The following is a 22,898-nucleotide window of genomic DNA, read 5'->3' as shown; positions in this document are numbered from 1 at the left end:
ACTACACCACACTGGCAGGCAGATACAGCTTCCTAAAGATGACATGTCTGACACCAGACTTGTAGCTACTACATCTTGAACTGTAAATCCAAACTCTCATTCCCATGGTGCCATGGTAGTTGCTGAAACACTACTTTCCCATAGTCTCTTTAATAATGTGGTGGGGTCCATCTCCTTCTGCAGCTATCGGGCCTACATTGCTAGCATATTTGAAGGCACATGATGCTGAAGCAAATATGGGTCTGGTCAGGGCCTGGATGGGAGGAGAACCTAGGAGAGGAGGGGATTTAGGGAGCTGTGAGGAGGCGGGGACCTTTAGTCTCAGCAACTGCCTCATGGGGGCAAGACCTGCCGGAAATGTGTTGCTCTGCTCATTAGGCCTGACACTCCTGTGCAGATCCTCAAGAGTTAACTCCAACTTGCACGGTGTGATTTACTGCTGGCTCGCTCCTGTCAGAAGCCAACCACATGGGAAGACCGCAAGCAGGACGCGAGTGCAACCGTACTCTCCCCAGCTGTGATTCCCAGCAAACAGTGTGGAGATTCACACTGATGGAGAGAAACCATAGGGGAGGAAGCCTTTATATAGACCCAGAGTAGCAGGGGAACAGCCAGGCCACTTGGGAGTAAATCCAATGCAGCAGTCTTTTCAGTCTGGTGCAAAGGCTCCACTACTGCACTTATTGGCTTCCTACTCCCCTTTCTGCTGTGGGCGGATGCTTAGTTTATGCCACTGCTTCCCTGTTGAACTTCTTCATTTGGCTACAACGTGGCTTACATTGCCTCAGGGCTCTGTTTCCTTGTTTTTCCATGCAGGCCCATTTTCACCTAAAGTATATCTAGTATTCTTGCCCACATCTCTGTAGCAATTACCGGGATGACTGGCCCCAGCCAGAAATCCACCTGTATTAGGTTTGCCATATTTCAAACAGTGAAAATCCAGCAAATTCGCGAAAAAAGCTATTTTTAAGGGAAATTGCAGAAAACGGCACCGACACAGGTTACTGTACTTCCGGATTTTCCTGGACATTTTTTATTTTATTTTATTTTATTTTATTATTTTATTTTGCGATTCCCGCCTGGACACTGTTTCCAACTGCAGCATTCCAGATATGTCCAGAAAATTCCAGATGTATAGCAACTCTGACCTCTATGTTATGTGTAGCCCTGAAAGCATTCGTAAGCTGTCTAGAGTAAAATATTTTTGAAAGCAGAAGTATAAATTCAATAATGAATCAACATGTAAAGCATTGGGCCTGTGGCAAGGTTGTTCTTGCTAACTTCTTCACTCATTTATCATTTTATATATTGATAGGCAATAGGACTATGTTTATTGAATTGCACTTCTAGGAAGGACTAGGGAGTTGTGCACAGGGTGGTTGAAGGAAGCCAAGGAGCACGAACTGAAGGGGAAACTGCTGGATTAGTGGAAAACTTTTTAATAACAAAACAAAAAAAACAAAAAACAAGACTAGGGAATTCATTTAATTTCGGCAACATCGTTTCTGCAAAACAAGAGAGGTATTCAAGAACATGAAGGGGCACTGACATTTTGTTAATAGGGTGACCATGCAGATTTTATGAGCTATGAAGCGTATTCGAGGAGTCTGTTTGACGTAATCTCTGGAGAAAGATAAATTTGTTGCTCCTGAACTACTAAGACAACAGTTCTCAATATCCGAAGTGCCAGGAACATGGAGAGTATGTGGTGCCTAGCACACAGTGGGCTGCAAGCAGATAGGCATGTATGCAATATACTGCTGCTTGATACTCAGAGTTCCCACAGCCTAGTCCACTGGCAAAAACAGTAGCTCAGTGGCAGAGCACCTGCCTTGCATGAAGAAGGTTCCAGGTTCAATCCCTGCCATCACCAGGTAGGGCCTGGAAGCAGTGCTGTCTGAAACCCTGGAGATGCACTGCCAGTGTAGACAATACACTGAGGATTCAGTGGTCTATATATGGCAGCTTCTTTTGATCCTCAACACACAATTCCTCTCCCTGGCTGATTTTCTACCCCCCCACACTAAATTCCCTAACTGATGCAACACTGGCATACAAGGATTGCTTGGGTAATGCTGACATCCTTCTTACTGATATACTAGCAATGTTTGCAGTTATACATGGCATTGGCCCCCAGCAATGGGACTCTTCTTCTTTCTTTTCTTTGGCGATCACTTGTAGCCAAGTAAAATAGTCTTCCATGAACATGGTCTTAACAGTGAGTCCGTAAGTGACTGTGGAGGCCAATTCTGGATCCACACGTCCTTCCATAGTGGGGACATAGCTTTCCGGGTGGAAGTTGATCATGGTGTGGATTTGCCAAGCGTGCCTTCCTCTTAGCATGTTTCTCCCTTGCGTCCTGAGTTTGAGTGTCTTCAAAGCCCATGACACCTTTGGTAAAGGCTGTTTTCCAGTTAGAGTGCTCGCAGGCCAGTGTTTCCCAGTTGTCAGTGTTTATACTACTTTTTTTTTTAGATTTGCCTTGAGACAGTCTTTAAACCTCTTTTGTTGACCACCAGCATTACGCTTTCCATTTTTAAGTTCGGAATAAGAGTAGTTGCTTTGGAAGACGATAATCAGGCATCCACACAACATGACCAGTCCAACGAAGTTGATGTTGAAAAATCATTGCTTCAACACTGGTGTTCTTTGCTTCTTCCAGTATACTGGCATTAGTTCGCCTATCTTCCCAAGTGACATTTTTCGGAGACACCCTAAACACAGCAAATTGCACCAAGAAATGGCAAAGTCTTGTGAGAGATGCATATTAAAAGCCACTTAATGCACAACAGGTATCCTTTAACAGACTTTAGCCACCTGGTGCTTGCTCAGTCAATGGTGGTAAAAAAAAGATGATCTCCCATTCACTTCTAACACAGTCTAGCTATTATTATTTACAAAAATTTATATCCTGCCTTTCTTCAGTGAAAGTCAAGGCAATGTACCTAGAGCTCTCTGACGGTTTCTCTTCCAGACACTGATCAACTTTGGTGATTGTACTGCATCATGTGTCTTTGGACCACTGCCTGGGAAGAGTAACCTGGGAGCTTCATTGAACATACTTTTAAAGAACTCTTATGCCATCTTAACAGTCATGGATTCCTCCAAAGAATATTGGGAACTGTAATTTGTTAGGCTAGTGGGAACTGTAGTTCTGTGTGGGGTCTCCTAAGAACTCTTAGGACCCTTCCGAAATGACAGCTCCCAAGAATTAGGAGACACCACACAGAGCTCCAGCTCAAAGCATCCTTAAGAAATTACAGTTCCCAGGATTCTTTGAGGAAAGCCATGACTGTCAAAAGTGGTGTAACAGTGTGTCAAATATATGGCAACGTCTTCTTTAGTGACAGTGGATATATACTCATTGTACTTAGTATTTAGGTTTAGGGTCATGCATTTCGGAAATGAGCTTCACAGAACTGGGAAAATAACAGCCAGTGTGGTGTAGTGGTTAAGAGCGGTGGACTCGTAATCTGGTGAACCGGGTTTGCGTCTCCGCTCCTCCACATGCAGTCTCCTCACTCCACAAGGCTGGGTGACCTTGGGCCAGTCACACTTCTCTGAAGTCTCTCAGCCCCACTCACCTCACTCACCTCACAGAGTGTTTGTTGTGGGGGAGGAAGGGAAAGGAGAATGTTAGCCGCTTTGAGACTCCTTCGGGTAGTGATAAAGCGGGATATCAAATCCAAAATCTTCTTCTTCTTCTTCATGATATTTTTTTCTTTTGCAAATATTCCTATACCACCAACATAAAAAAGGAAGGTGGTGAACAGCATAAAATCACCAATAAAATCACATCCATTAAATAAAATAAGAAATCAATGTCCACTCCTGCCTGATACCACTGCTCCCCACCCCTATAGCTAAACTAATAAGCCAGCAAAGGTTACTAGCCTGCAAAAACGTATTATTAGCCTGGGATCAAAGGGCATGTGGCTGTTGCATCCTTATCACGCTGCCTTCCCCAAGCTGCTGGGGAATCAGATCAGATCAGATCCCAGCTTCACAAATGGTGGTGGGAGCGACGTGCCCCCCAGAAAACTGTACCCTAGGCGATTGCCCCCCAGCCCCCTCCCCGCGCTACACCCCTGGAGTACCAGCTGCTGAAAACCAAAGGAGGCAAGAGTGCTTGGATTCTGCTTCTGGGTTTCCTCTGGTTGGCCACTGTGAGAACAGGATGCTGGACTAGATATGGGCCATTGGCCTGATCCAGCACGCTCTTCTTATAATTATTCCTCACACAACAAATACTGCGACTGTGAGCAGCAAGTGAGCAGCGGGAGAAGCCAGTGGAAAAGTAGCCCAATGTTCTGAAGATGTTTTTAGCGTCTTTATTCCAGCGAAGTCTACTTGTCTGGAGTAAATGGGAAGCCGGACCTTGTGCATTTGTGGCCACAACTACTTTCTTCAGTTTAAAGCCAAGTTCACGAAGGAGCATTGATTTCTTTCTGAGGATCCACAAGGAGCATTCCTTAAGACCAGGGGTCAGCAACGTAAGGCCCATGGGCCAGAAGCAGCCCACGGAAGTCGTTTGACCGGCCCACAAGCAGCCCCCGAACAAGCGCTGCACTAAACCAACGCAGCGCGGGGACTCGCTTCCGTGGCACCGAAAATTGCGTCTACGCATGTGCAGATGCCGAAAATCACGGGTGCTCGTGATCCGGCCCATGGAGGGATCTCTGCGGGACAGATCCGGCCCAGGCAAGATAAACCTTGCTGACCCCTGCTTAAGACTATCCTTTGAAGCAAAGGAATGTTATGTATTCCATCAAGCCTTCCAGTATTAGGGCATTAAAAAAAAAGTGTTTAGTGATTGAAAGCAAGTACATTAGCTTTTTGACAAAGAAGCTTATGATGACAGTCCTCCATAATAGCTTTTCTATTACTGTAGATCACAATGCTTAAGGTTTGTTTTTTATTAATGCAAATGATACGAATCCTGAATATCAACAGGTCATAGCAAATAGCTTTCCGCAGCGTTTGGACACTGAAACAGTCATAATATATTTTTCTCTCCTGTTTTCATGTAATACTGCTGTAAGACCACAAGAGGAGAGCAATTTTTAATTCACACTTGTGGGTGTTCAAAATCCACTTTAAAAAACAAACACCCCCCCCAAAAAAACCCCTTTCCCTTTTTAATTTGGTTTCTTTCCTCGGAGATGCCAAGACGTAGACTGTCATGACAGATGGGTTGAGATCGGAGAGATATGGTACACAACATTTCAGAAGCAGCAAATCACTGCTTCATAATACCTTCTAAATATGCCCACAGACTGCCTGTGATGCTGAATAAAGGCAAACTTATAGAGAATATGGGCAAAACTTTGCTATGTTTCCCTCCCTCAAAAAAATCAGAGGTGGGGGTGGGTGGTGGGATGGTAACACAAACAGATCCACTCTGTGTGATCATGGATTCATGCAAATGTCTACTGAATGTTTTTGGTACAGCAGTGAAAACCCTCTTCCTCTCACCATTGTGAGGTAAGTGGTGAAAAAGGCTAATGTGTGGATGTGACCATTTAGGATGGAGGCAGGGGGTGAGGACCTTAAGGTTGACAAATAACAAAACTTTGGAGGTCCCAAGCCGCAAGGTGGTTAGATTGGTCTCAACTAGGGCCAGGGCCTTTTCAGTATTGGCCCCGAATTGGTGGAACTCTCTTTCACAAGAGACTAGGGCCCTGCGGGACGACATCTTTCCGCAGGGCCTGCAAGACAGAGCTGTTCCGCATGCCCTTTGGTTCGGACTCAGTATGACCCTTATGTTTCCCTCCCATTATGGTTTTGATTTATGGGCTACTATTAAAATGAGGCTGCATTTTAAATTGTATTTTAACCCGTATTTTAACAAACTGGTTCTCTCCCCCCCATTATATTTTATTGTAATTTTATTGGTGTTAGCTGCTCTGAGCCAGGCTCTGGCCGGGGAGGGTGGGGTATAAGTAAAAAATTATTATTATATTATTATTATAACTGACAATTAAATGCCATGATGGCTAGTGTCCTTTGAGGCTGGTTGGTGTGGCGAAGGCAGGGAGATCAAGTGGAGCCAATGACAGGCAAAGCCAACTATGTCTGGTTTTATTCCCGTCGCCTTCCCTGCTAAGTTCTACAAGGGCAACAGAGGAGGACTCAGCTAACAGGCAGAGACACTTTATGGAGTCATTGTAAGCCAGAAAGCAGGAAAGTTGGAGGTTGGCTGAGTGCAGAATGAGGGCCCCATTTGCTCAGGTGGACCAGCCACCATCGATTCAATTTTGTGGGTCTTTTCCATTCAATCAAATTTAAAGTACCAAACAGCTTGCCTCTCAGCCCACCTGGCTTTCGTGCACTTTTTACCCAGCAGAGGGCCTTCTCGGTAGTGGCACCCGCCCTGTGGAACGCCCTCCCGCCAGATGTCAAAGAGAACAACAACTACCAGACTTTTAGAAGACATCTGAAGGCAGCCCTGTTTAGGGAAGCTTTTAATATCTGGTGAATTATTGTATTTTAATGTTTTGTTGGAAGCCGCCCAGAGTGGCTGGGGAAACCCAGCCAGATGGGCGGGGTATAAATAATAATAATAATAATAATAATAATAATAATAATAATAACTTGCTTAGTGAATATGCTCCTCCCTTGGAATTATACAATGCCACCCCTATTGGCGGGGGGAGGGGGCATAGCTGTCAACCGTCCCTTATTTGGTGGGAAAGTCCCTTATCCCAGTGCTGTGTTCAGCTGCTGTCCCTTATTGATGATGTCCCTTAAATTTCCCGGGTTTCAAAGGAAGCAGCTCCTCTCCCTCCCTCCCTGCCGGCTAGGGAGGAGGGAAGCTCCAACTGTGTTGCTTGGCTGTGTTGCTCACCCAATAAGGAGTCTAAGAACGACTGGGGGGTGGAGCTTGCATGCCTTGTGCCAATCAAATCGGCCGCGTTGCCTGGGGACTCGCCTTTGCTCAGCGCTTCCCAGCGGAGAGGTGATGGTGGCTTCCTTGCTGCATTCCCTTTGCCGGGTTGCTGTGCTGTGGGAACCACTGCTTGAGGCTTCGTTTGGCTCCTGGCTGAGCTTTCTGCCTTTGGCTCAGAGGGGCTCAGAAGTTTAACATACCTGTGCTTGGAAAATCCCTTATTTTGGCTGCTGATCCCTTATTTTCGAGGCTGCTGGTCCCTTATTTCAAATCTGTAAGTTGACAGCTATGGGAGGCGGAGATGCCTGAGCCCCTGAGCTGTCCATGGAGGGAGCCATCTTTTCCTGCAATATGACATAGCAATGATATATCATTCACCATCACATACCATCCATGTCCAGGGAGAGGCATTTTTACCTGGCAAAATTTCAAAGCACGCAGCAACCAGGCAGGCTTGCAGCCAAGTCACGCAGAGCTTTTTAAATAATAATAATAATAATAATAATAATAATAACAATAACAATAATAATAGAGTGGGGAAGGAAGGTTCAGTCACATTCTGAATAGGAGGGGAGATTGGAGAAGCTAAGAGGAACAGGTTCTCACCAATCGCTGCTGCTATGAAGGGTCATTTTGTAAACATTTAAATTCACATTTAACTGTCACAAGCTGTACTCTCTGCAGTCCATTGCCTGGCCAACTGCACTGCTGAGGGCAGCCCCAGCTCGCTTAAATGCCCAGGGAGCGGACCTGAGGGAAGAATGCATCCCTGAGGTGCACTTCTAAAGCCCTGGCCTCCAGGTCGCCGCAGATTGGCCAATTTAAACTGCGGGCCTGGCGGTGCCCTCGATGTTCCATGATGGCTGAGAGGGAGCAGAAACAGCCGCGGGGCAAAGGAAAGTGTGTGTGTGTGTGTGTGTGTGTGTGTGTGTGTGTGTGTGACAACTGTGTGTATATATAATTCATACAGTGGTACCTCTGGTTATGTATTTAATTTGTTCCGGAGGTCCGTTCTTAACCTGAAACTGTTCTTAACCTGATGTACCACTTTAGCTAATGGGGCCTCCCGCTGCCGACGCGCGATTTCTGTTCTCATCCTGAAGCAAAGTTCTTAACCCGAGGTACAATTTCTGGGTTAGCCGAGTCTGTAACCTGAAGCGTATGTAACCTGAAGCATATGTAACCCGAGATACCACTGTACTTCATATATGTGTGTGTGCACTTTTAAGGTGCCACAAGACCCCCAAACAGCGGCGGAGCATATGCCCACGCTGCCCAGGGCGGGCATCCTTCCAAGGAGGGCATGGCGCGCTCCTAATGGGGGGCGTGGCACAGAGGGTTCCCTCCCAGGCATGGGATAGCCGCTCGGGTGCCCGGAGTGGCATGTGCACCCTGCAGCCAGGGGCGGAGCAAGCTGCCCATCACGGACATTCAGCGCGCTGCCTGCCCGCAACTCCCAAGTCTCCTACAAGCAGTCAAAACAAAGGGGGAAGTGGGGAATGCCGCCGGCAAAACGGCGCAACCCCCCCCCCCATGGCTTGGGGTAGGTTTGGAAGTCGCGGGTGCACAGTGCGCCAAATTTCACCCCCCTCAGTGAGGGCATCCGTGGCTGTCTGCCCCCCCTTCCTATGCCCCTGCCCCCCAAAGCCTCAAGTTAGAAATGGGGGGAATACTTTGAGAAATGTTGTCAGTTTTCCCTGGAACTGCCTCAGATGCTTTGCTGGCATAAGAACTGTGCTTAAAATGTTGCTTTGGGTGAGATCTGATAACAATGTACAGACGACAAGCCCGGCTCCTCCTCCTGTTCAGAAATGCCACTAGCCTTGTTGAAATTCTTTCCATCCCTCCAAAATTTGCCTAGAGTGGCTGTCTCTCGCTTTAGAGGCCTGGTGTGACCCCCCAGCAAATCCCAACCCCCCTGCCGAAAGAGCAGCAGCAAAAATAAAATAAAAATAAAGTCAAGGCAGAACTTAGTGCCATAATGGGGAGGCCACTTGCCCCCTTCCCATCGGATTGATAGTTTGATGAGCAGAGGGTAGCCAGCAATCCTCTCCACACAGATAAACTGAGAAGATAAACTTGTGTGCTGTGAGTGTGAGTTGGCCACACTTACCCCTGGCACACACAGCCCTGGTGGCTTGGCCAAGGGTGAAAGTTTAGCCACAGACATCCTCCATGTTTTTATTTTTTACTTTTGCACTGAGTGAAATTGCAGTGGTCGGCGCCACCTAAAATTGTTCAGTGGAATGGCTAGAGTGTCGGAATAAGACCTAGGAGACCAGGGTTCAAATGCCCACTCATCCAGGAAATTCGATGGGTGACCTTGAGCCAGGCATTGTCACACAGCCTAACCTACCTCACAGGGTTGTTGTGGGGATTAAATAAGGAGGGGGAGAACCATGTGCGTTGAAGTGGCATTTGCCTATTCGTTTAGAGCCTGTCTGTACAGGGGGGGAGAAAGAGTTAAAAATGTAGACCAATAGGAAAGCTGGAGGCGGAGCCTACATGTGTATAATAGGGCTTAGCCCGAGGTTTGTTAGAGTTGTCGGTGGGTGGGTTTTAGTGGGTTGGCTGGTTGGGAAAGGCAGTTGGAGAAGCAGTTGGCAGGCAGTTGGAAATAGAGAGACAGGACAGTGGGTTCTTGAGTGAGGGGAGGTAGAAGAGATAGATAGAGGAAAACAAGACTAAGAAAGTAAAGAGTAACAACGTTTGGAATGCCGGAAAAGTTTGTTTGTGTCTGAAATAAAATACACTCTTCTTTATTAATTGAGAACCTGACTGAGGCTGAAGTGATTTTACCGGGGAGGACCTGGTTGGTGGCAGCGGATTAGTGGTCAATAGTCCGTGAGGCGACCAAGGGCTCCGTACGAACACCTTGATTAAAAACTGATTAATTGCTAGTTAAGAAAGTCAACGCCTATGCATATTAGTTTGCACAAGTTTGCATTTCCCTGTATCGTTCTCGGGAGTAAGGAGTTTAAGGTTTCCAGCCTTTATTATTGGGCTCCAAAGAAACAGTTCTAGAGTTGAGCCAGGTGTTGAAAGGCACACATACACCCTTGCGTGTCTCTGTCATATTCTTTGGCCATGTGAGAAAATGACCCCCACCGCTGCCCTGCTCCCTTTTGGAATCCATTCAGCTGTCAAATCAATTCCTTTCTCTGTTTTCGTATTGTTAGCCAAGAAGACAAGGATTCCCTCACAACGTTGCTTTTTAAAGTCTGGTCGCTGATTGAGCTTTCATCAAACAAGAGGCCTGAAGAGAGTTAAGAGTTAGATGTTTCAGGGCTTCTCAGGAGAAAGAAAAGGAGGGCGAAGAGAAAGCTGTGGACGGCAGTTACAAAGGTAAAGGTTAATTCCTCTCTTTTTTGGGGCAATCCAATCTGTTTCCCTATCTAAAACTTCATGTGAAAAACAGGTACATCAAGTAACTGTTTTCAATACACATTTTCCCTTGCAAAATGTAAGTTTCTGGCAAAAACACATTCCTCAGTTTGCTTCATGGTTACATCCACACCGTCCATTTAAAGCACTTGCCCAAGGAATCCTGGGAACTATAGTATGCTAAGGGTGCTGGGAATTGCAGCCCTGTTTGGGGTAATGTACAGTTCCAGGATTCTTTGTTGAAAGCCATGTGATCTGAAGGGATTCTGTGGATGTGACCATCTCTTGCCAAGCTGTCAATATACTTCTGGGCCAAGTTAAGGGTTTTGTTACTAGTTTACAAAGCTCTAAGCTATTTGGGACCAGGATACCCAAGACATTGCCTTCTCTCCTCCAGATCCATCTGATGATCGAGAGCATCAGGTGAGGTCCTTGAGTGGTCCTTGGGTGGTACCTGCTCTACAGGTTTACCTGACAGCTACTCGAAGGAGAGCTTTCAGTGTTTTAGATACTGGCCTGCAGAATACGCTCTCATTTGCATAACTAACCAATGGAGAGACCAAGGTGTTTTTCTTTTCTCAAGACTTAAGCCTGAATCAGCTGAAACCAACTGGGGAAGAGCCACAGCTTAGTGGCAGAACATCTGCTTTGCCTGCCAAAGGTCCCAGGTTCATCTCCAACTAGGCCTGGGAGAGTCAGGGTAGACAGTGCTAACCTTGGTGGATCGTTCTGGTCTGGCTTGGTATAAGGCAGCCTTAGATGTTACTAGATAGAATCCAGCAGAGCTCGTGAGATTTTGTAATTAATATTAAATTGCCATGTTCCAACTCTTGTGATTTATTTGTTGCATTTGTATCCCCTTTTTCCTCCAAGATGCTCAAGGCGGTGAGCAAAAGATGATCCCATTTATACAAAAACCCACTCTGTGAAGCAAGTTGGATGGAGAGATGCAACATAACCCACAGCCACCCAGGGATCGTTGCGGTGGAGCACAGCAGGAATTTGAACCTGGGTTCAATGTGAATATTTAGGTGGATTTGAAAACATTCCTGTTCACCCAGGCATTTGATGGCTGGAAGATCTTGTTACTGGCAACCTTGAAATTATTTAGTGGTGAGGATATTTGATCGTTCCTAAAAGTTTTTACAACCTTTGTATTGTTTTTCTTGTTTGCTGTCCTATCTCTTTATCTGCTTATTTTTCTGTCCGCTATCACATGCTGTCCTCTACAGATCTGACCACCATCATCCCCCCTTGTTTGCGAATCACCAAGGCTAAGAAACCAGTCCTGTTGAGGTCAACCGATTTCCTTATTATCAAAAAGGAACATAAAGAAGAAATATTAGAGTAAATGATGCTCTGGATCCTGACAAGCTTGACAATGCCTGTCTTTTGACATTTTATTTTTATAGGTCTCTTAATGGTCCCACTGGACTCTTAATGCTCTTTGCTTCTTTATATATATATTATGGCAACACACACACACACACACACACACACACACACATATTTGATTAATATTTTATGGTTACCTGGGTTGCCAGCAGCTCTCATAAATTTCATGGAGGGCTATTTCTGAGGGATATTAATGTGAGAATTCCCTGTTGTTGAGGAACAGTATCAATCACTTAAGCATCAATACCTACATGCCAAAAGATGTATCGCTACAGCATCTTTAAAGAGTCCTTTACAACTCACATCTTCCAAGTGCCACTTAGGCTGTTGATGAATGATCTTTGAGGTGATCTTTCTCCTTGACCAGCATGGGTTAATATCCATATGAACATTTCTGCATCAACATCCTGAAAGAGACCACCAAGCTGAATGCAGCTCCCCAGTTATGCATAGGGTGAGGTCTGCCAGATGTCTGACATACCCCACCTGCAGCAGCTGACAAGCTTGTTGGGGTGGAGGTGCTTCTCTGACCTCCTGGCAATTCTGCTATGTTTGTTGTTGTTGTTGTTGCTGAGTCATTTAGTCGTGTCCGGCTCTTCGTGACCCCATGGACCAGAGCACGCCAGGCACTTCTGTCTTCCACTGCCTCCCACAGTTTGGTCAAACTCATGCTGGTAGCTTCGAGAACACTGTCCAACCACCTCGTCCTCTGTCGTCCCCTTCTCCTTGTGCCCTCCATCTTTCCCAACATCAGGGTCTTTTCCAGGGAGTCTTCTCTTCTCATGAGGTGGCCAAAGTATTGGAGCCTCAGCTTCAGGATCTGCCCTTCCTGTTTACTCCCAGGTAAAGTATAAGGTTGCAGCCTTAGAAATGCGGTCTTGAGGGAAAATAGATTTTGGAATGTATGTTTGGTGAGAAACACATGATCAAAATACTTTTTTTTTATGCAGATTTTGCGGGAGGCAGTGGAAGACAGGAGTGCCTGGCGTGCTCTGGTCCATGGAGTCACAAAGAATCAGACACGACTAAACGACTAACAATGACAACAAAAAGGTGGAAACAGGACAGAAGAGGCTTGTAGGAAATGTCCGCCCCTACATAGTTCACAAGTTGTGCAGGTGCACTGGCTCATGATAATTTCCGGTCAACAACAATGTAGAAAGGCAACCAAATTTCAAATTTCCCTCTCCCTCCATTTTGTCTTCGTGGAACTTTGAGCTTGTGAAAGATGTAAACCAAATTGGGGAGTGAAGATGCAGTGCTTTGTTCTCTGGGGAATTTACCTCAGCAGAAGCAACTGGAGAGTTCACACTCCTCCAAAGTGCTGCACCAGCACCAGCTGAGTTGAGTTGAGGAGGAAAAAGGGAGGAGGGGTTTCTGTCTCCAAACTATTTCAGTCCTGGCCACCGTTCACTTTTGCTGAGTATGCCAAATATGATGGCTGATTGAATCCCTTGGAAGTTACATTGGAGACCACCAAAGACTTGATGAACATCAAATAGCAATTAGGCTGTGAACCTTTGGTTACACTCAAGCTGAGCTGAATTTCAGCCAAAAAACTGAAGGATGGGAAGCTATACGTCCCATTACCCATCTCTAGAGTCATTCAGCTTCCCAAGACAGAGCGCGGGTCTTCCCCACCAAGAGCTAATCATTAGTTCAGTGAGATTCCTTCTGGGATTATAACAGAGACAAGCGGTCCTACAAGTAGTCTCCTTTTTATCCAGTTGCTTATATTGTGGAAGTCTAAAATAATTAGTCTGCTGTAATGAGAGACCTGTCCCTCTTTTTTTCCTTTTTACAATCTTAAGTTCACTTCTCCACATTTCCACATCAGTTTGCATTTAAAATCCTCTTAAAAATTTCTCAGCAATTTAGCTAAGTATTTTTGTGTGTGTGTGCAAGCACTATCTTTCTATTATAATGTATTTTAATAAGCTAATTTCAGTAACATGCACATTTTATCCTACCATATCCTGCCCATTACATGACTGGAGACCTGCATTGCAAAATATGATGGATGTGTTTCAGTTCATGTAATGATTCAGGAAGCGTGGATTTGGTAGGTTCGCCTTCAAATGCAAACAGAACTGAATTTCTCCCCAATTCCTGTCTGCCTACAACACAGAATACTGCCCAAACTCCCTTCAACTATAATTGCCCTGAGATCATTGGATGAATTTCTAGCTCTTCTGTCGGTAACTAAATTTGCACTTAAATTTCACTTCCCAAGATTCATTACATGAAAGTGTGACTATTTAAAGTGGTATGGCACACTGCTTTAAAACTATACAGTGGTACCTCAGGTTAAGAACTTAATTCATTCCGGAGGTCCGTTCTTAACCTGAAACTGTTCTTAAACTGAAGCAGCACTTTAGCTAATGGGGCCTCCTGCTGCTGCCGCGCCACAGGAGCCCGATTTCTGTTCTTATCCTGAAGCAAAGTTCTTAACCTGAAGCACTATTTTTGGGTTAGCGGAGTGTGTAACCTGAAGCGTATGTAACCTGAGGTACAGTGTAGTGTGAATGGGGCCTAGAAAACTAGCAGTCTAGAGCTTGACCTCAGTTTACCTCTCTATGCAGTGTAGTGTTGCCCAGTCAGAAACATCCCAGAAGCTGAGATTTCATGGCCCAAACCTGAGACCTAGGGGTAGCTGCTGGTGATGTTACAGGGGTGGGCTGGAGATGGAAGTTATATGAGCGTGGAAGGCAGGACATACATACACACACACACTTAAAGGGACTATGAAATAATTTAAATCTGACTCCTGCTGAACCAGAGCTTGCAAGCTGTGTGCGCAATTTTAAAATAATAAAATATTAAGACTGTAGATTCAAGCCCTCCCACTGCCAGCTGGAGGGAGCCAGGCAAATCTGGGGACTTCAGGTCAGCCCTGGAGGTCTCGCAGCCCAAATGCAGAGGGCACTTCCCTCCCTGTAAAGGAACATTCGATCATGAAAGCTCTTGCAATCTAAAGGATAAAGCTTGGGCCAGGTTTGCCACCTCTGTGAGAACGGAGCCACTGTTTACACGTAACCAGGGCTTCTTCTTTTTTTCCACCTGGAGCTCACCAGAACTTAGGTCTGGCGCCTCTCATATGGATTGCCATTCTAAGAGAACAAAAGAGGTGTTCATGGTGAGTTCTAGAACCTCTTTTTCTAGAAAAATACCACTGCACATAACTACCATGACTACAACAGTCATATGTACTCCAGTGCAGTAGGGATGTGGGTGGCGCTGTGGTCTAAACCACTGAGCCTCTTGGCCTTGCTGATTGGAAGGTCACTGGTTCGAATCCCTGTGATGGAGTGAGCTCCCGTTGCTCTGTCCCAGTTCCTGCCAACCTAGCAGTTCGAAAGCATGTCAGTGCAAGTAGATAAATAGGTACCAATGCAGCGGGAAGGTAAACGGTGTTTCCGTGCACTCTGGCTTCCGTCACAGTGTTGCGTTGCACCAGTAGTGGTCTAGTCATGCTGGCCACATGTGCCAGAAAGCTGTCTGTGAACGAACGCCGGCTCCCTCGGCCTGAAAGTAAGATGAGTGGTACAACCCCATAGTCGCCTTTGACTGGGCTTAACCATCCAGGGGTCCTTTACCTCCCCCTGCTTTATTCCAGTGCAATGTAGCAGTACAGCATGTCACACTGGGACCAGGGAGATCCAAGTTCAAATCCCCACTCAGCCATGAAGCTCACTGGATGACACTGGACCTCTCACTCTTTTCTCAACCTGGCCTACTTCACAGGATTGTTGTGAGGCTATAATGGAGAGGAGAACTATGTATCCCTCCCTTAAGCCCTGTGGATGAAAGGTGGGGTAATATACACAACAGAAGCTGTAGTTACAGAAGTAAAATTGCATCCCATGCTCTTGGCTACATGTCTGATTGAGTCCCTTTGGAATTTAATACCCACTGTTATGCAATGTGCAGCTGATCTACATGACATTTCACCTACCCTTTTCCTCCACATGTGCCCAGGCAGCTCAACAAACACAAATGAATTGCAAGCTTTCCTGAACATTTTTCCCGATGATTTCTTTCAGTCTTCGTTTCGTTTTAATGCAAGGGCACGAATCCTAGTTTATGTCATAATAGATGGACAACAATAGTGCAGTTTAATGAAAATAAAACGCTAAACAGTGCTACATGTTGACAGTGTCATGATGGATATAATTTGGAGTGTTTTCGATGGTGTGGATCTTTGAAAAATATCTGGCAAGCGAGCAAAGTGACAAATGTATTTAAGGATCTATGCCATTCAAATGATACCACCACATGTCTGCTTTGGAATTTTCCCTATTAAATGTGGGGGATATGGGCAGAAAAGCACTTGCATATTGTGTTCTTTAAACAACAACAAAAAAGTGTTTGCATTGTACAGGGGGATGTCTGTCAATAGCACCCAACATTCAACATCCTCAAAGATATGGCTTTGTAAAGTGCACAGATTGGGCGGCGGGCGGGGGGGGGGAGAGGGAGGGAGGAGGGAGTTGATGGCAAAATGCATCGCTAATGCATCTATGAATCTCTCTTCTAAAAAAAATAATTACCCTATTTCCATACTACAGAGCGATGTGCTTCTGCTCCCCAGCAAAAGTCGTATGCATTTAGCGGTGCTAGGGGGCAATTTCTGATCGCAGCTACCATGATGTAGAAGAAGTCACTCTGCCGATTTCCATGGCTCCATTCCAGCTTGACATTCACTCCCCAGCAAATCAGAATCCACAAAATAACACGGCTGTTGTCTCTTTTCCCTTTCTCTCTGTCACCATAAGCGACCTCCTTGGCTGGTTTTTTAAAATTATTTTTTTCAAATGTTTTCCTGTTCTCCAAGTCCATCTGCTTTAAAAAGTATCCCATCTGAATGGTGACGGAATCATTAGCCACCCTTTTTTTTCCCACCATAAAGAAAGGCGCAATCCCTCTGTTCTTTAAATTCTTTTTTTTTTTTACCCAGTTCAGAAGCTCGCTGGATGCACTAATCTTGCTGAACACTTCAGTTTAGATGGTGTATCAATGAGGCATTCAAACCCAGCAGTTTATACACAAAAAAATTCTGTCTGCTTTGTAAAAGATTATCCTTTTATAAACACTCCACGGAAAACATAAAAGCAAATAGGGGACAGCGCATAGGACAGGAAAGATGTTAGCAGGGAGATTAATGCTGAATGGGTCGAAATGAATGGTGCTTACCCAAACGAGGTCCAGATACTTTGGCTGCAATGAAACATAAATAATGGGAATGACACATCGTTTATTCGGGATAATGAGTTGATCCGAAGTAGGGGCCTAGAACAAGAGATTAAAGATTAAATATCCATCTCCTGATGAATATCAGTAGCAAACTTTAACCTTTTCCTTCCAAAAGCACAATTTCTTTGAACAAATCATGTCAGCACAACACAATGAAGAAATGCACTGAAGCCAACTTAAATAGCCTTCCGACTTTAGTCAGGAGGTGTGGGGGTTAGTGGAAAACGCATCCAGCATTTTCTCTCTTGTTTTAAGAAAAGGATCGCTAAATATGTAGCTATCAACACTTTTGTGAGTGTGCAGAGCTTTCAGAATAATTGCAAAGGAGCCCAATATAGGGCTTGGTGCATGTTTTTTTCTTTGTGTGAGGAGGGGGAGGAAGAAGAAAAGAAGGGGAGAAGAAATTTGGCTTTGCTGCCTTGCTAGTCTGCTAGAATATAATTGCCGAAAGAACTTACCCACTCGGAACATATACTTTGGTCAAGATACAATAACCCCAAGCAGCCTGCTGGAAATAAAAGCTACACAGCACATATCACATGCTAAATCAGAGTCTTGCGTTCAAGGAGGGCTTGGAAGATGTCAGATAACAGGGGTGGGAAACGCAACGTGACAGGGGCAGGCACAGTCTGCTGGGGATAGGGAAAGGGCTGCATCAAAACGCTGGCAGTCTTTCCAGACTGGTCAATTAGTGGTCCATCTTGCTCAAGATGCTGTAATGCAACTGAGGCAGAAGACACAGAGGACAAGTGGGAATCTGGATAACGGTGGCTTGCCCAGAACTTGGAACACAGCAGCTGCTGAATGTAGTCAGCCAGCCAAGACTAGCCTTGTGGTTTCGTTGCTTATGGCTGCCTCTTGAAACAATGATTTTTAATAATAATAGTAATAATGAAAGCGGGTGGTGGAGGAGGAATATTCTTTCCAAATCACATTCAGCAAACAAGAAGACCACAGCGGGGTGAATCACGTCAGAAAACTTTTCACCTGCTCAGTGGGAAGGAGCTGGATGTGTGTCTAAGCGGCGCTGTTAGATCGTGCGCGGTGAATTTGGCCAAACCCACATGCCTGGGCAGTTGGCAGGAAAAGACAGGATTTGCTTGGTAAATATTAGTTTGCAAAAACTCTTATTCCAGGGTGGCAGGGAGGTGGCATGGATTTCTAAGGCGGCGAAAGGGATGGCCGTGGTTTATTTCTTTGTTTACTAGTTGCTCCACTGTTCTTGAAAATACGCCACCACACTTATAAGAATGATACGGCTGTTAATTAAAAATAATTTAGTCGGTCAGTCGTATGAGCTTTGGCTCAGTCAACGAATTGCTTAAAATGGCACAAAGTTGCATAAAACTGGTAAGAGACAGTTTTATGGTGCAGTGATGACACATCCATGCTCGGTCATGAAAGTCAGGCCTTGGACCAGTCACTTTGTCTCAGCATAACCCCTCTCATAAGCCTGTTGTGAAGCTAATGGAGCAATTCAGACTCCCCACCCCAGAATTTGGTGGGGCTTCCAGGGAGGTGGGACCACTGCTGCAACCCAGAGGCGTAGGAAGGTCAGGTGGTACCCAGTACGGAAAATTTCTTGTCACCCCCCCACACACATTATTTTTTAAATTTGTTTTTGTTTTTGTTTTTGCCTGCAAAAATGGTCTTACGTTATTTCATATTTTCTTACAAAGGAATGTGGATTCTGGGCCTCTGATAACAAGTAGGCGACTATGGCTAGATACTTAAATCTACAGGATGGGTTGTGTTTTGGCTTGTGTTATTTTATTTATATTTATTGTTTTTTATTTAATAAAATTTATTTTAAAAAACCTGCAAAGTGGTTTACCAAAACAAAAAAACACCACAGCAGTAAAATCAAGAAAAATTAACAATCCTACTTTAAAACATATAAAAGCTAAAAATATTAAGATTGAAATTACTTCAACTTCCTAAGCATCTAGGTATGCTTGCCTAAAGAAGAATGCTTTTAGCAGGTGCCCGAAAAGAGTCTAGCAAAGGCATGTGCTTTGTTGCACTAGGTGGGGAGTTCCAAAGTGCAGGTGCTGTCACAGTAAACAATGCAGTACAGATATTATGTGGAACCTGTAGTAGTGCTTGAAACTACTGAAGGGGAGGTTTTATTTACTGTGATTTCACAATGCTCTGTATTATCTAATCTACGTGGCCTAGTCTCATTTTCTTCACATAGGCCGACTTTCCAGGACCTGGGAAGCCCAGCGGAGGGTAGGGCAGTAGGGCAGTTCATAAAAAACCCTTTTTTTAAAAAAAAAAAGCCTGCTCCAAAGGTCTTATTTTACTAAACTAGGGATTATATAGCTATATCTGAAATTTCATGCATATCAGTTAATATCTTGACCCTGCTCCACTGAATTGAAATTTCAGCCTTCACTACATAGGAAAACGGCCAAGTAAACAGCTACAGTGGTACCTCGGGTTAATACTTAATTCGTTCCAGAGGTCCGTTCTTAACCTAAAACTGTTCTTAACCTGAAGCACCACTTTAGCTAATGGGGCCTCCCGCTGCTGCCACGCGATTTCTGTTCTCATCCTGAAGCAAAGTTCTTAACCCAAGGTACTATTTCTGGGTTAGCAGAGTCTGTAACCTGAAGTGTATGTAACCTGAAGTGTATGTAACCCAAGGTACCACTGAATTTTCATGGAGGAGGGTCAAGATATTAACTGATATGCATGACATTTCATATATATCTATATAATCCCTAGTGTAGTAATATAAGACCTTTGCAGCAGGCATTTTTTAAAAAAAGTTTTTTATGAACCGACCTAGTAGGGCAGTAATTGTTGATAATTTGTTTTTGTTTTTTTTTTATAAATTTTTTATTGGTTTTTCAACACATATTAAAAGACAATACAACACAATACATAGACAAACAAACATATAAACATGTATAATTTCTTGACCTTTCTTTCCTAAAACCTTCTTTCAGCGACTTCCCCATACCTCCCCTTTCTGCATCCCTGTTTTAAATCATTCCAGCAACCCCTAATTTCAATTTCTTATAGCACTTTCTTTAACTCTTTTTTTTTCCCCATGTCCAATTGTTTGTCACTGCAATTCTATTTTGCATTACCCAAGACATTTTAACATTCATTAATTTTACAGCAATTCTTAAGATAGACTTTAAATTTCTTCCAGTCTTCTTCCACCGTCTCTTTCCCTTGGTCACGGATTCTGCCAGTCATCTCCGCCAGTCCCATGTAGTCGATCACCTTGGTCTGCCATTCTTCCAGTGTGGGTAGTTCTTGTGTCTTCCAATACTTTGCTAAAAGTACTCTTGCTGCTGTTGTAGCATACATAAAAAACATCCTATCTTTCCTTGACACCAATTGGCCTACCATGCCCAGGAGGAAAGCTTCTGGTTTCTTCACGAAAGTGCATTTAAGCACCTTTTTCATTTCATTATAAATCATTTCCCAGAAGACCTTAATCCTAGGGCACGTCCACCAAAGGTGGTAAAAGGTACCTTCAGTTTCCTTACATTTCCAACATTTGTTATTGGGCGTGTGGTAAATTTTTGCCAGCTTGACTGGGGTCATGTACCACCTATATATCATTTTCATAATGTTCTCTCTTAAGGCATTACATGCCGTAAACTTTATACCGGTAGTCCATAACTGTTCCCAGTCAGCAAACATAATGTTATGACCGATATCTTGTGCCCATTTAATCATAGCTGATTTAACCGTCTCATCCTGTGTATTCCATTTCAACAGCAAGTTATACATTCTTGACAGATTCTTAGTATTGGGTTCCATTAGTATTGGGTTTTTTATGAACCGACCTAGTAGGGCAGTAATTGTTGATAATTTGTTACCCCTCCACATGATGGCACCTGGGGCGGCCTCCTTCCCCTGCCCCCCTTTCCTATGCCCCTGCTGCAACCTCAGCCCCATCACATATGGCAACTGGAGGAGAAGGTGCAACAGACAGCAAGATCGCTGGCGCAACGATCAACCCTGAATCATATGTGGTTCATGATGCTGGTTCAGTGCTGTGCCCTCCCGCCACCAGAAAGCCCCGTGTGATGGGATGTTGAGCTGCTTGTGCGTAAAGTTACTGATCCCTCAGTGTTTGGCTAAGTCCACAAACCACTGTCTGTAACGGAGCCCCATAGACATGGCTCCGTCAGTCGCTGGCAGAATCCGACAGTGGGCGTTTACGGAATTTCTTCCAGCATAAAAGCTCCTTAACGGAAACACGTCTTCTGGACTCTCTACGTGACAATTTCCGGCGAGGAGTGGGTGTCCCTATAGGAGGTCTTGAAACCTCCTCGCTGTTCTCGCTGGAATTGTCTCTGAGTCCTCCTTCTGACTCACTATCCCTTGGAACTGCCTCTCTCCCCCTGCTGGTTCCCTCATCAGCTGACAAGTCTCTGCCAGCCTCTGTGAGTCTCTTCCTCTCCAGTTCTCCCGATGGCAGTTCCCTGACACCCCGTTATGGATCTCAAGGTTCTAGCAGAAAAGAAAAAAAGGAGATCTCACAAGCTTGATGTCTGCAAGGGAGCTGAGGCACTAGTGATCTCTGCAAGATTGGCTTGAGGCTGGAGATCAGACTGGGATCAGATTGGCAAGGAGAGAATGGCGGGAGGGCAAGGCTCAAAGAGAAAAGAGGCACAGAAAGCTGAATAAGTTTCTACTTGGCAATAATTTGTGTTAGTACAAAGGACAGCATCTTAAAAAGCAGAGGCATCACCTTGCCAACAAAGGTCCATATAGTTAAAGCTATGGTTTTCCCAGTAGTGATGTATGGAAGTGAGAGCTGGATCATAAAGAAGGCTGATCGCCGAAGAATTGATGCTTTTGAATTATGGTGCTGGAGGAGACTCTGGAGAGTCCCATGGACTGCAAGAAGATCAAACCTACCCATTCTGAAGGAAATCAGCCCTGAGTGCTCACTGGAAGGACAGATCCTGAAGCTAAGGCTCCAAGACTTTGGCCACCTCATGAGAAGAGAAGACTCCCTGGAAAAGACCCTGATGTTGGGAAAGATGGATGGCACAAGGAGAAGGGGACGACAGAGGACGAGATGGTTGGACAGTGTTCTCAAAGCTACCAGCATGAGTTTGGCCAAACTGCGGGAGGCAGTGGAAGACAGGAGTGCCTGGCGTGCTCTGGTCCATGGGGTCACAAAGAGTCGGACACGACTAAACAACAACAAAGGACCAAAGGACGCTGCCTTCTACTGAGTCAGACCACTGGTCCATCTAGCAGTATATAAATGTAATTAATTAAATAAAACAACAACAACAGCTTGGTGTTGTCCACACTGACTGGCAGCAGCTCCCCAGGATTTCAGGAAAGTGTCTCTCCTAGCCCCATCAGGAGATGCTGGGGATTGAACCAGGAACCTTCTGCATGCAAAGCAGATGATCTGCCACTGAGCTACAGCCCTTCCTTGACAGTAAGATTGGGTCTGATATGTCTAATCAACTCTCAGTTTGCATTCTCCAACCCAGACTGCGGTCCATAAAGGATTGCAGTGTGGATCATTTCAAAATCCTCCAGCCTACCAAATGTGAATTTGGATTCTGAAATTAGGCCTCGGCGTCTGAAATGTGACGAAACTTGAGTGCTTTACACTTCCATGGCAACTGCCAAATACTGTCAAACATCAACATCTATCAAGGCAAAATATCAAATCCTCAAGATGGGGTTGCATCATCACTCCTAGCAATTTAAACATTATTTGTAAACATACTTTTCGACGGGCTGTTGTTACCTAATTCATTTCTCTTCTATCACCATTATTAAAAAATCATCGTAAAAAAATGCCATAGAAGTTTCCTTTCCGCTTTTTTTTTTAATGCATTTAAGTCTCCACTGATGAAAGGCTTTGAAGTCCTAACACAGCGGGTTACAAGTATTTTGATACTTCCTCATTAGGGATGGAACAGGAGCCAAAACAAGCCACAAGGTGCCAATTTTACCCATGACAAATTAAGGCACACGA

The 22,898-nt window shown here is 44.8% G+C and overlaps 1 long non-coding RNA gene across 1 annotated transcript; it reads left to right on the top strand.

Annotated features, from left to right (window-relative positions):
- Positions 1-9,079: 9,079 nt before the first annotated feature.
- LOC310759294 lies at positions 9,080-15,810 on the top strand. The gene is made up of 4 exons (XR_014546303.1): positions 9,080-9,614; positions 10,069-10,234; positions 11,147-11,386; positions 12,619-15,810. It is a non-coding gene; the product is annotated as an uncharacterized lncRNA (long non-coding RNA).
- Positions 15,811-22,898: the final 7,088 nt, after the last annotated feature.

Source organism: Podarcis filfolensis (assembly GCF_964270895.1).
Source record: "Podarcis filfolensis genome assembly, chromosome: 3".
Lineage (NCBI taxonomy): Eukaryota > Metazoa > Chordata > Lepidosauria > Squamata > Lacertidae > Podarcis > Podarcis filfolensis.
The sequence above is the reverse complement of the archived record's forward strand: the minus strand, read 5'-3'. Positions and strand labels throughout refer to the sequence as shown.